We start from the raw sequence: 11,781 nt of genomic DNA, 5'->3' as shown, positions 1-11,781 counted from the left end.
TTGGTAGATATTGAGTAATTGAACTGCAGTCAGAGAGCACGAGAGACGTTACAGCGTTTGTTTAGCTCGATTGTTGAAGTTGAGTGTATCGGTAAAGTTATATTTGGAAAGAATAAACTAGTTTTATTAAGAAAGGAGTTGTGTCGCTTAAGTTTCGTCGGAACGAAGTTACGGAAAGTTAATTAACAAACGGAGACGTAACAGTACCATTTAGAAGTCGGTGAGACCAGTGATTTAGAAGTTACGTGACACACACACACACACTGAATTTTATTATATAGATATTAATGTATACATACGTTGATTCTTTAATTTAAGATGCAAATTTCAACTGTACCTTCAGTGACAATTTAAGAGTCTCTCAGTGGTAAGCTTGAGAGTTTATAACGCTAAAACTCACGGATAGATGCCTGTTATAGGCACAGAACTAATAACCGATAGTGTAAATTTGTATTAAGGACACAAACATAGAACTAAATATAATTACTTGTTGTAGTAACATTTCAAGAATACTATGAACTGAAAGTTGAAAAAAAAGGAGGCAAAACTGCTTTTATAAACAAATAATTTATTTGATTAAACCATAGATTAAACATACATTGTCAAGATTAGTACTCATATTAAATATACAAAATGTTCAATAATCAAATTAGATCAATTTAAAGGCACATTGGAAATATTTCATATAAACTGGAGGATCGGAACTAGTTGGTAGAAAAAATGTCTATTAAATTAAATGTTCGTGTAAACTGACCTATATTGTAAAAATTAAACGACCCCTTTAGTAAGATAAACAATACCAAGGTTACTGTTGTGGTCAATAGGTAGGGATATATTATAAACAGTTACTGCTAATCGTTTTACGAGTAACCATAAAATTAACTTCAGACGAACGAAAACTACTGCTAAACAACTAAAATATTATCAATTGAAATACTTAAAAGTAGGCTTGTAAATAATAAAATGTGGGTACAACTTACAACAACTTGCGTGACATTTTTAGGCCTACTGCTCTCAGTCAGGTAAGTTATTCATTTTGTGTGAAAAAAAAAATATATATATATATAATCTGATCAAGACATGCGATGGTCAACATAAATTATGATACATAAAAGTAGGCTTATAAATAATGAAATGTGGGTACAAATTGCGTGACATTTTTAGGCCTACTGCTCTCCGTCAGGTAAGTTGAAAATATATATATATATATTCTGATCAAGACATGCGATGGTCAACATAAATTATAATACATAAAAGATACTTATAAATAATGAAATGTGGGTACAACTTACAACAATGTGGAAATAATTTATATGTAATGATTGTTTCTTTCTCAAATTTCGCGAAAAGCTACGTAAGCAAGATTTGCGCCAGACGTCCTTAATTCACATACATTTAATGTATGGTTTTATCCAATAAACTATTTGTGTTTAAAAACTGATTGATCGTCTTTTCATTCATTTGTTTTCAGAGGAAAAATCTCTACTGCAGAATTATATCAAAAGCGTATTTATAGGCACTAAGTAGAGAGTAATATGGTAAAGCTTGTTTCACTGGGTCTTTAGAAGTGCACATAATATATTTCGGTTTTATCTTCTTTTTCTTGCACTGGTTGACCGGATTCTTGTATTTTCAAGCTGTCTCGCGAATGTTCTTTTGTATAGTCATATGCATTCTTTGAGTGACACTCATAACTCGCTTGCGTGACACTTTTAGGCCCACTGCTCTCAGTCAGACAAGTTATTCATCTCGATATTCGTATATACATCACAAACTCTACGCACGACCAGTATTCACCAATTATTCGGAATAAATCTTATTCGCTACTTAGATATTTCTTGGATGATAGGAAGGGAAACCAGTGTAGTTGGTTCAACCCCCCACCCACTCCCAGTTCATTGTGGTTATATAGCAATGTACAGCTGTAGAAGTAAAGGGGTGAATGTCAGAGAAGAACCAGAATCGATCACAAACTTATGTGACAAATATATATATATATATTAATATATATATTCTGATCAAGACATGCGATGTTCAACATAAATTATAATCCCTAGAAAACATATATATAGCCAAGGTAAGTACATCAGGACTTGGATGTAGGGAAAGGATGTTTGGTATCAAATCACACACACGTACAAATATCTCACAGTTGATAGATACAACATTATGGGGAACTAAGAAAAAAGGCTCAGCTTTTCGTAGCAGTATATCCTGTTCTAAATATAACATTAATATCATAACATAATGCTTAGGGACAACAAGGGGCATACTGGTTCATCTCGGCTGTCCAATCCTCTAAACTAAACTATCAAATAAATAAATTAAAATGAAATACAAATCTTAAAACCAGCCCTCATCATTCATATAGTTATCAAGCTTTCTCTTAAACTCCCTTAAATTTACTACCTCCACAACATCCGAAGGCAACCCGTTCCAGAAGCCAACCACCCTGTAAGAAAAATAAAAGTGTCTCAGCTGAAGATGACTCCTACCTTGCCAAAATTTATATCTGTGTCCCCTAGTCCTGCTATTCTTGCTGTTAAATATGAAAAATGATGATGAATCAACACTATCAATTTCCTTTACAATTTTAAACACCTCAATCAAATCCCTTCTAACTCTTTTTTTTTCTTCTTCAAGAGAAAAGAATTTCAGAGATATTAACCTCTCCTCATATGATAACCCCTCCATCCCAGGCACCATTAGAGTAACCCTTCTCTGAAACCTTTCCAAGAATTTTCAATGTCTTTCTTAAGGTAAGAAGCCCATTACTGAATACAATACTCCAAATGTGGCCTATCCAGTGACCTATACAATGAAATTACAACCTCTTTAGACTTATATTCAATATTTTAGTATATACAACCTAAAACCATTGAGACTATTTAATTATAACTCATCTTGAACATAATTCTTACACACAGTATAACAATTACTTACGTTTTTAATCGCAAGCACAATTAACAATATAGCAACGTAAAGCCCGATAATCAAGTGAAACTTAAATATTGTATACAAACGGGGCTGTGGACACCTGGTTACCATGGTGGACAATTCTGTGCTGCCGTTTAATTTTGTGTGCGTTGTTACAGCTGGAGAGACAGCATTTATATTAATAGAAATATAATATTGTTATTAGTGATGTAACTGGATCAAACTCGTTTACAGATGACATATAAAGCAGTTAACCACACCCAGGTTTCGTGACCTGAACGTGCATTAAGTAAATTTAGATACATTGGGTGAAAAAAAGTCATATTTTAACACCGTCCATGACACCTAAGTAAACCAAAAATAGAGTTAAGAAAAAGCCACCGTTTGTCTGTATGGCAGTAGAAAGAAAATATGAGACAGAGGCTCAAATTCGTTTCACAGTCATAACGTTTGACCTTTTACAACATAGGACACCATTAGCAACTTTAACACTTATAACCGTGCCAGTAATCATGGTTCACGACCCGTACGGTTTAAGAACAACAGTCAATACCCACTATTCGGTCAGACAAAAGTAACTGAGTAGTTGGTAATAGGTGCTATTAACCAGCTGCTTTCCCTCTAGTTTGTCATTTCAAACTTAGCGACTGCTGGGTGCAAACAGCCTTTGAATACCTTGCATGAAAATTCTAAAATAAACAAACAAGCGTGTGGATATTGTTGAGGAGGAGTTGTCTAAAACTTCATAGAGCGTAACGTATAAAAGTTTTACGTTGTATTCATAGAGGAGGAGTTGTCTAAAACTTCATAGAGCGTAACGTATAATAGTTTTACGTTGTATTCATAGAGGAGGAGTTGTCTAAAACTTCATAGAGCGTAACGTATAATAGTTTTACGTTGTATTCATAGAGGAGGAGTTGTCTAAAACTTCATAGAGCGTAACGTATAATAGTTTTACGTTGTGTTCATATCCTTTTATAACTTCATTAAATTGAATAATCAGAAGAAGAATAGTCAACTATAAATCAAAGATAGTTACAAACAAGTAAAATACTGTAAAATGAAAAGATAAATCAAAGATACTAACAAACAAGTAAAATATTGTAAAATGAAAAGATAAATCAAAGATAGTTACAAACAAGTAAAATACTGTAAAATGTTTAGATAAATCAAAGATAGCTACAAACAAGTAAAATACTGTAAAATGTTTAGATAAATCAAAGATAGCTACAAACAAGTAAAATAGTGTAAAATGTTTAGATAAATCAAAGATAGCTACAAACAAGTAAAATAGTGTAAAATGTTTAGATAAATCAAAGATAGCTACAAACAAACTTCAAATCATTTTTCAAGTTTTACTGGGGGTTATCCTTACTAACATATCTAAAAAAAACTAGATAAAAACACTGTATGAATTCATCTTCGTGTAAATTTTACCCACCTAGTCGACTGGGTTCAGAGCAGCTGTCTGTAGTTGTATGTTTGTTTCACAAAGAGAACTAATTAGTATTAGCCTTTTTGTGTGTGTATTAAACATCAGCTTTTTACTTGATTTGTTAAAATAAACATGTTTCTGGTCTAAATGAAGCTACGTTAGAGAAGCTACAAACTATACTTAAATATAAAAACTTATCTTCATGGATACTAAATATATGGACTGTATTCAACAAAACTTATCCTCATGGATACTAGATAGATAGACTGTATTCAACAAAACTTATCCTCATGGATACTAGATAGATAGACTGTACTCACCAAAACTTATCCTCATGGATACTAGATAGATAGACTGTACTCACCAAAACTTATCCTCATGGATACTAGATAGATAGACTGTACTCACCAAAACTTATCCTCATGGATACTAGATAGATAGACTGTACTCACCAAAACTTATCTTCATGGATACTAGATATATAGACTGTACTCAACAAAACTTATCCTGATGGATACTAGATAGATAGACTGTACTCACCAAAACTTATCTTCATGGATACTAGATATATAGACTGTACTCAACAAAACTTATCCTGATGGATACTAGATAGATAGACTGTACTCAACAAAACTTATCTTCATGGATACTAGATAGATAGATTGTACTCAACAAAACTTATCCTCATGGATACTAGATAGATAGACTGTATTCAACAAATGGAGATACGACTCTTTACGGTCGTCGTCTCAATTGTAATATCACTGCACCTGGGCTCGGTTCATTGTTTGATACGTCATCTGTACCTTTTGTTTCATTTCGTTCCATTATAACCCATTACATTTTGTTTCTATTAATATAAACCTTTCTCTCCAGCTGTAAGGGCAAAGTGAAACGTATATATACTTATGTATATATTGAAAACGCACAGGAACTAAAGAGAAAACTAGAACCGTCTACCATGGTACTCAGATGTCCACAGCCTCGTATCTATAAAAGGTTTACGTTTCACTTAATCATCCTGCTTTCTACTAGTACATTATTAATTGTGCTTAAGATCAAGAACGTAAGTAATTGTTATATTGTATGACATAATTATGTTCAGGATGAGATTCGAACAAATGAAAATGTGTAAAACTTCTCGATTTTAAGACTTTATATTTTAAAACAAAATTAACGAAATGAATCTCAGATGTATATTAGCAAGATTTTTATTCTTTACTTGATCTTATCCCAACTAAAATACATCTCAAAACTTGACCGCTAAATTTTCATGGAATCATTTTGAAAGAAATACGTAAACACGGGATTTTTATCATCTGTTTACAATGTTTAGATAAAAAAAATTACGCAGCAAGTTTTTGTTTGATGCGTTGAATCTGGTGTGGCCTAGTGATTAGCGAATCTGGTTCGAAACGTTGGGTGCCTCAATCCTCTTCGTACTTTCATTTGTGGGTGTGTCATAAAACCGGCTGTCAATGGTGTTCTTTGGTTCCTTTACGTATAACAGCTTATATTAAATATAACGTTTATTTTTAATATTTAATATTTTCCACGATCTATTTCATGAAAAGTTTGCATGTACTAAACATTATCAATAAAAATATCAAAGTTGGATATAAATCTAAAAACTTGAGAAACACGAAACTACAGATATCGGAAGTTTATTTATAGAAAACATAAATACCTTTTTAACTTGTACCTACATATTAATGTTATATTTAAAACGGGATATATTGCTACAAATAGCTTAACCTTTTGTCTTAATTTCCCATAATGTTGTATCTATTTACTTTGTGATAGGTTTGTGTGTGGGCGTTGTGACTTAGAACCTTTGGTACTAAACATCCTTTCTCTACATCCAAGTCCTGATGTACTTACCTTGGCTATGTACATAATGTTTTCTAGGGATTATAATTTATGTTGACCATCGCATGTCTTAATCAGAATATATATTTTTACACATAAGTTTGTGATCGATTCTGGTTCTTCTCTGACATTCACCCCTTTACTTCTGCAGCTGTACACCGCTGTATAACCCCAATAAACTGGGGGGGTTGGGTGAATAAACTACACTTTAAATTTCAGTTGTACAACTGGTTTCCCTTCCTATCATCCAAGAAATACCTAAGCAGCGAATAAAATTTATTCCAAATAATTGGTGAATACTGGTCGTGTGTAGAGTTTGTGCTGTATGTACGAATACCAAAAGTAGGCCTAAAAATGTCACACAAGCGATTTTTGAGTGTTACTCAAACAATGTATGTGACGTCACAAAACAATGACTTCTTCTGCAAACTCGTAAAACCTTTTTTAATGGCTCTAAAGTCATGTCGGAAAAACCGTAATAATATTTGGTATTTTGTATATGAATTTATGTTATTGAAACAGTTCAAAACTACTAATATTTTACCTTTACCTAATGTAAGTATATCCAGCTTATTTGTGGTTTCAAGATGTTCGACACACACATGCTCGCTCTGTCAGCCTCTGGGGTTATAATGTGACGGGTAATCACACTATTCGATCAGAGTAGATCATGAGTTAGAGATGAATGGTTTTGACCAACTGCATTCGTTTTAGTCTATCAATTCTAACTTCAGAAAGACTAAAGCAGATCTCCAGGAATTCAACAAAGAAACAAACAAACATAACAATTACATTATTTCCATATTGTTGTAAGTTATGCCCATATTTCATTATTTATAAGCTTTCTTTTATGTATTTCAAATGAAACTCTAATATTGCGTTAATGATAATAGTTTTGTTTAGCAGTAGTTTTCGTTTGTCCAAACTAAATTTCATGGTTAATTGTAAAAAGATAAGCAGTAACGGCTTATATCCCTACGTATTAGCTACAGCAGCGAACCTGGTATTTGTTAATCTTACTAAAAGGGGCCGTTTAATTTTACACCAACACTTAACTTACTATGATGTTTTGTTTTGTAATGTTTGATCTTTTCCTTAATTCTAGTTACGTGAAATTTTTCCAATGAGCCTTTAAGTATAATTATTGGGCATTTTGTATATTTAATATGAGTACCAATCTTAACATTGTACAGTTAATCTGTGGTTTCATCAAATAAATTATTTTACTTTAAAAGTAGTTTTGCCTCCTTTGTCTTAACTTTCATCACATAGTATTCTGGAAATGTTACTACAACAAGTCATTTTTAGTTCTATGTTTCTTTTTTTAATATTATTACAAAGTTATGCTACAGGTTATTAGTACTGTTATTTAAATATTTTAAGATAACAATATTTCATGATTCGAATATGGCGTTCCTGCCTTGACTTGTAGAGGCTGTTGTTGTTTGCATCATTATTTCTTTGTTTGTTGTTAAGCGAAACGTTACTCAATGGGCTATCTGTATTTTTTCACTATTAATAACAAAATACAACTTGTAGTACAATAAGCACCCAGAAATCTCGGTGAACCAATAGGGTCTGCTTGGATCTTTCAGGCTAACGATATGCTGTGATTTCAATGTAACGTCCTCTCCCTACGCTCATAAAGACTTTTTTTTTATTTTCCATGATAACATTATTTCGTGATTTGATTGTAATGATACTCTTCCTTGAATTCCACAAATTACTGTTTACTTCCATATTCCAAGATAATAATATTTCATGATACGAATACGGTGTTCTTTCCTTACTTGCCAGAGAATATTGTTGGTTGCATCTGGTTTGCCCCTGAAGAAGAAAGGTCCACCTTTCAAAAGCACTGGTATTATAGGGTATCGTATTCCCAGGATAACAATATATTCCGGTTTGAATGTAGCATTCCTTTCCCTTAGATTCCAGAGAATTTTTTTTTCTGCAACTTAGAGGATACCAATATCACATAGGTTTAGTTTAATTTTCTTTATTTTGACTTCTAGAAGCAGTTGTGTCGAATGTGTCGTTCCCTTCCAGAGAATGTTGTTCCTACACCATAGAGGCTAGCATAGATCCTAGGGATTTTTCACCTTTTAGTGTTTTCTTTCTTTATATTTTCTGCAACTTCGACTAATTTTATCCAAAACGTTATCAGATAATGTTTTAAAAAGGTATGGAAGTATGCAGTTGAACGTCATCCGTTCACCCTTACAAATATAAGATACTTAATTAAGAAGGTTTTAACAATAATCTTTTCACTGTGGATGTCAATACTCTCAGCAATCTGCTTTTCTTCAGTTGAAATATTTATTAAAGCTATTATTATAAAAGCAACTACGTGAAATATATTAATTTAGATCTTCCTCTTTTTACAGTGCCCGACTGTACCAGAAGAAATAAAAATTCAACCACTGCAAAATGAGTATATTAATAAAACCCTAGTTGCCTATTCACATTCGTTAAGAATTAACCCTCAGGCCACCTCTAAAACCGGTTCTAGTAATCCACAGTTTAACCACAAAAACGTAATTAACAACTCAACAACAGACTGGATCCAAGTTAGGAGAGGTCTTTTTCTTTATTCTGCATTTTGGGATGACAGGAAAAACGTAAAAAACGGTCCATTTATCCGTATTTTTGGAGTATTTTTGCAATTTCTTACTATAAAGGAGAAAGAAGAATACTTCTATGGACTAACCTGTTTGTTACGTTCCGATGGGTCGGTATTTCCAGGTGTAGCCACTATGTACAACATGGATGATCCCTATGATAAAAATCTGTATGTTGTTATAACATGTTCTCCTTATAATAAAACCAGTACCCTTCCAAAAAACGTGTCAATTTTCTATCATAATTCGTCACATGTACACAATTGGATGCCAGTAACGTCTTTTCCAGGAAAATCATTAAGGAGTAAAGGACGAATTGCAGCGTGTGTAAAACCACTGTATGGTCCTTTTACAGATAAGGACCTTCTTGCTCAGTTTCTGGCTTACTATACTATAATAGGTATCGACCACTTTTATATCTACAACAACTTATCTTCAACTGAAGTTTCAGAATTCATCAGCAACGTGAAAGATAAAGGTGTGCCAATAACAATCATACCTTGGATAATCCCTTACCAACCTCAAACAACTATACCAACCACAAGATTCCTTGAAAGAACGATGTTACAAGAGTGTAACTACCGTAGCATGTTTCATTACGAGTACATTATGAACGTCGACGTTGATGAATTTCTTGTGTTGAAGCAACATTCCAGCATTCAGCTGATGTTAAAGACGTTGTCATCATCTGGTCGTTTTGGATATTTTACGTTTGGTGAGGTGCGATTTTGTCTTCAGCTTCCATCATATTCTAACATTATACCAAATTTAACTCGAAGTGATCAATCAGTTGTATCGAAGTTGGTCTCCTTGGCAAAAGTCATTAGAACCCCTTATAGTAATGCATGGTGGTGGCGGAAGTACATTGTTAAACCGGAAATGGTGGAATATTTTGGGGTTCATTTTGTTACAAAACGACTTCCTGGTTTAAAACTATTGGATGTAAGTCCAGATATCTCTGTTCTTCATCACTATCAAAGTGAATTATGTGATCCAAAAAGTAAGCAAAACGTATATGATCCAATCTTGCCAAAAAGATACGGTGTAAGAGTTCTTAAGTATTTGAAAGACTGGGATTGAGTAAACAATCACTCCTTAAACAAGAATTGAATTAGTATCAGCTCTGTAAGGTAGAAGTTTTTTAAAAATATAAATGCTTTTGAACTCAACCACTGTCATTTTGTTTCTTTCATAGTTTTTGTAATTTGTATTTCGTCGGCTTTCACGGGTTGTTCGAATGCAAGTCGAAATATCACTGGTAAATATTACGCAGGGTTTACTGAGGTTGAGAAACATTAACTTTACCTAAAAGCCATAATTGTTTTCTTTATCTAAGCATGTACATCAACAAATATCTGTTTGTGATCGTCTATAAAATTTAAAGCAGAAGGATGTGTTGCTACAAATCTATAATATGTTATATACGTTTCAAATCTATATATTTAATAGAAGAACTGTTTATGAATGAGTTTTTCCTGGTTTATTTGTTCTATGTATACAGTAAGAAAAAAAAATTAAATACTATCAACGCTCATGCCGATGTATACAGGGTTTTGGGGAATTGTGCTAACAAATTATTAACATGTATATTTGATTGCGTTGCTCATGCCGATATATACGGGGATTTGGGGAATTGTGCTAACAAATCATTAACATGTATACCTGATTGCGTTGCTCATGCCGATATATACAGGGATTTGGGGAATTGTGCTAACAAATCATTAACATGTATACTTGATTGTGTTGCTTATGCCGATATATACACAGTTTTTGGGAATTGTGCTAACAAATTATTAACATGTGTATCTGGTTGTGTTGCTCATGTTGATATATAGAGGGTTTGGGGGAATTGTGCTAACAAGTTATTAACACTTATTTCTGATTGCGTTGAACCTCACTTTGAGCTTGGCCTGCGTTTCACCATCATAATATTCCTAATTCCTTGTATGCTCCAATGTACCTCAGTTGGTCTTGTGGGATTCTAGTAGCTGTTGTTGCAGATATTCGACACCCCAACATCTGAATCACAAGTAAACAGTTTTGTTGATATAATTTACCTAGTTCCTAGTTACTAAACTATATAATATCACGTAGTATAGAAATTGCATTCTACAGAAAAGTGCAACCAAATATGAAACTTAATGTTAAAAAGGTATAAGTTTAAAATTCAGTAAAATCAAAACAGATACACGGAAAAAAAGGCCCCACAAGTGTTTTAATGGCATAAAGAAAGCTGAAGTAACTTTCTTAAATTAGAAACTCCTCATTGCTTTAACAAATGGGCTTATAACATTTCTCTATCTTTCGTTTTTTTCTTTACAGACAAGGTTAACTAAAAGAAACTCTCTAGACCCATCTGGTGTTATGAAAAGAAAAAACATCAGCATCACAGTAACTTTAAGGACGTCTATCCATCTGTGGTGATATTAGAATTGGGAATTTTCAAAATGATATAGAGTATTTGGAACTTTTGTAAAATGTTAAGTTGAGCAACCTTTCTGTTACGAATTTACACTGGTATACCTGAAAAGCACTAAATGGCATAATTTACACTGGTATACCTGAAAAGCACTAAATGGCATAATTTACATTGGTATACCTGAAAAGCACTAAATAGTATAATTTACATTGGTATACCTGAAAGCACTAAATGGCATAATTTACATTGGTATACCTGAAAAGCACTAAATGGTATAACTTACATTGGTATACCTGCAAAGCACTAAATGGAATAACTTACATTGGTATACCTGAAAAGCACTAAATTGCATAACTTACATTGGTACACCTGAAAAGCACTAAATTGCATAACTTACATTGGTATACCTGAAAAGCACTAAATGGTATAATTTACATTGGTATACCTGAAAAGCACTAAATTGCATAATTTACATTGGTATACCTGAAAACCACTAAATG

This window comes from Limulus polyphemus, unplaced genomic scaffold, assembly GCF_000517525.1.
Source record: "Limulus polyphemus unplaced genomic scaffold, Limulus_polyphemus-2.1.2 Scaffold2165, whole genome shotgun sequence".
In the NCBI taxonomy this organism is placed as follows: Eukaryota; Metazoa; Arthropoda; class Merostomata; order Xiphosura; family Limulidae; genus Limulus; species Limulus polyphemus.
Note: the sequence above shows the minus strand (reverse complement) of the source record.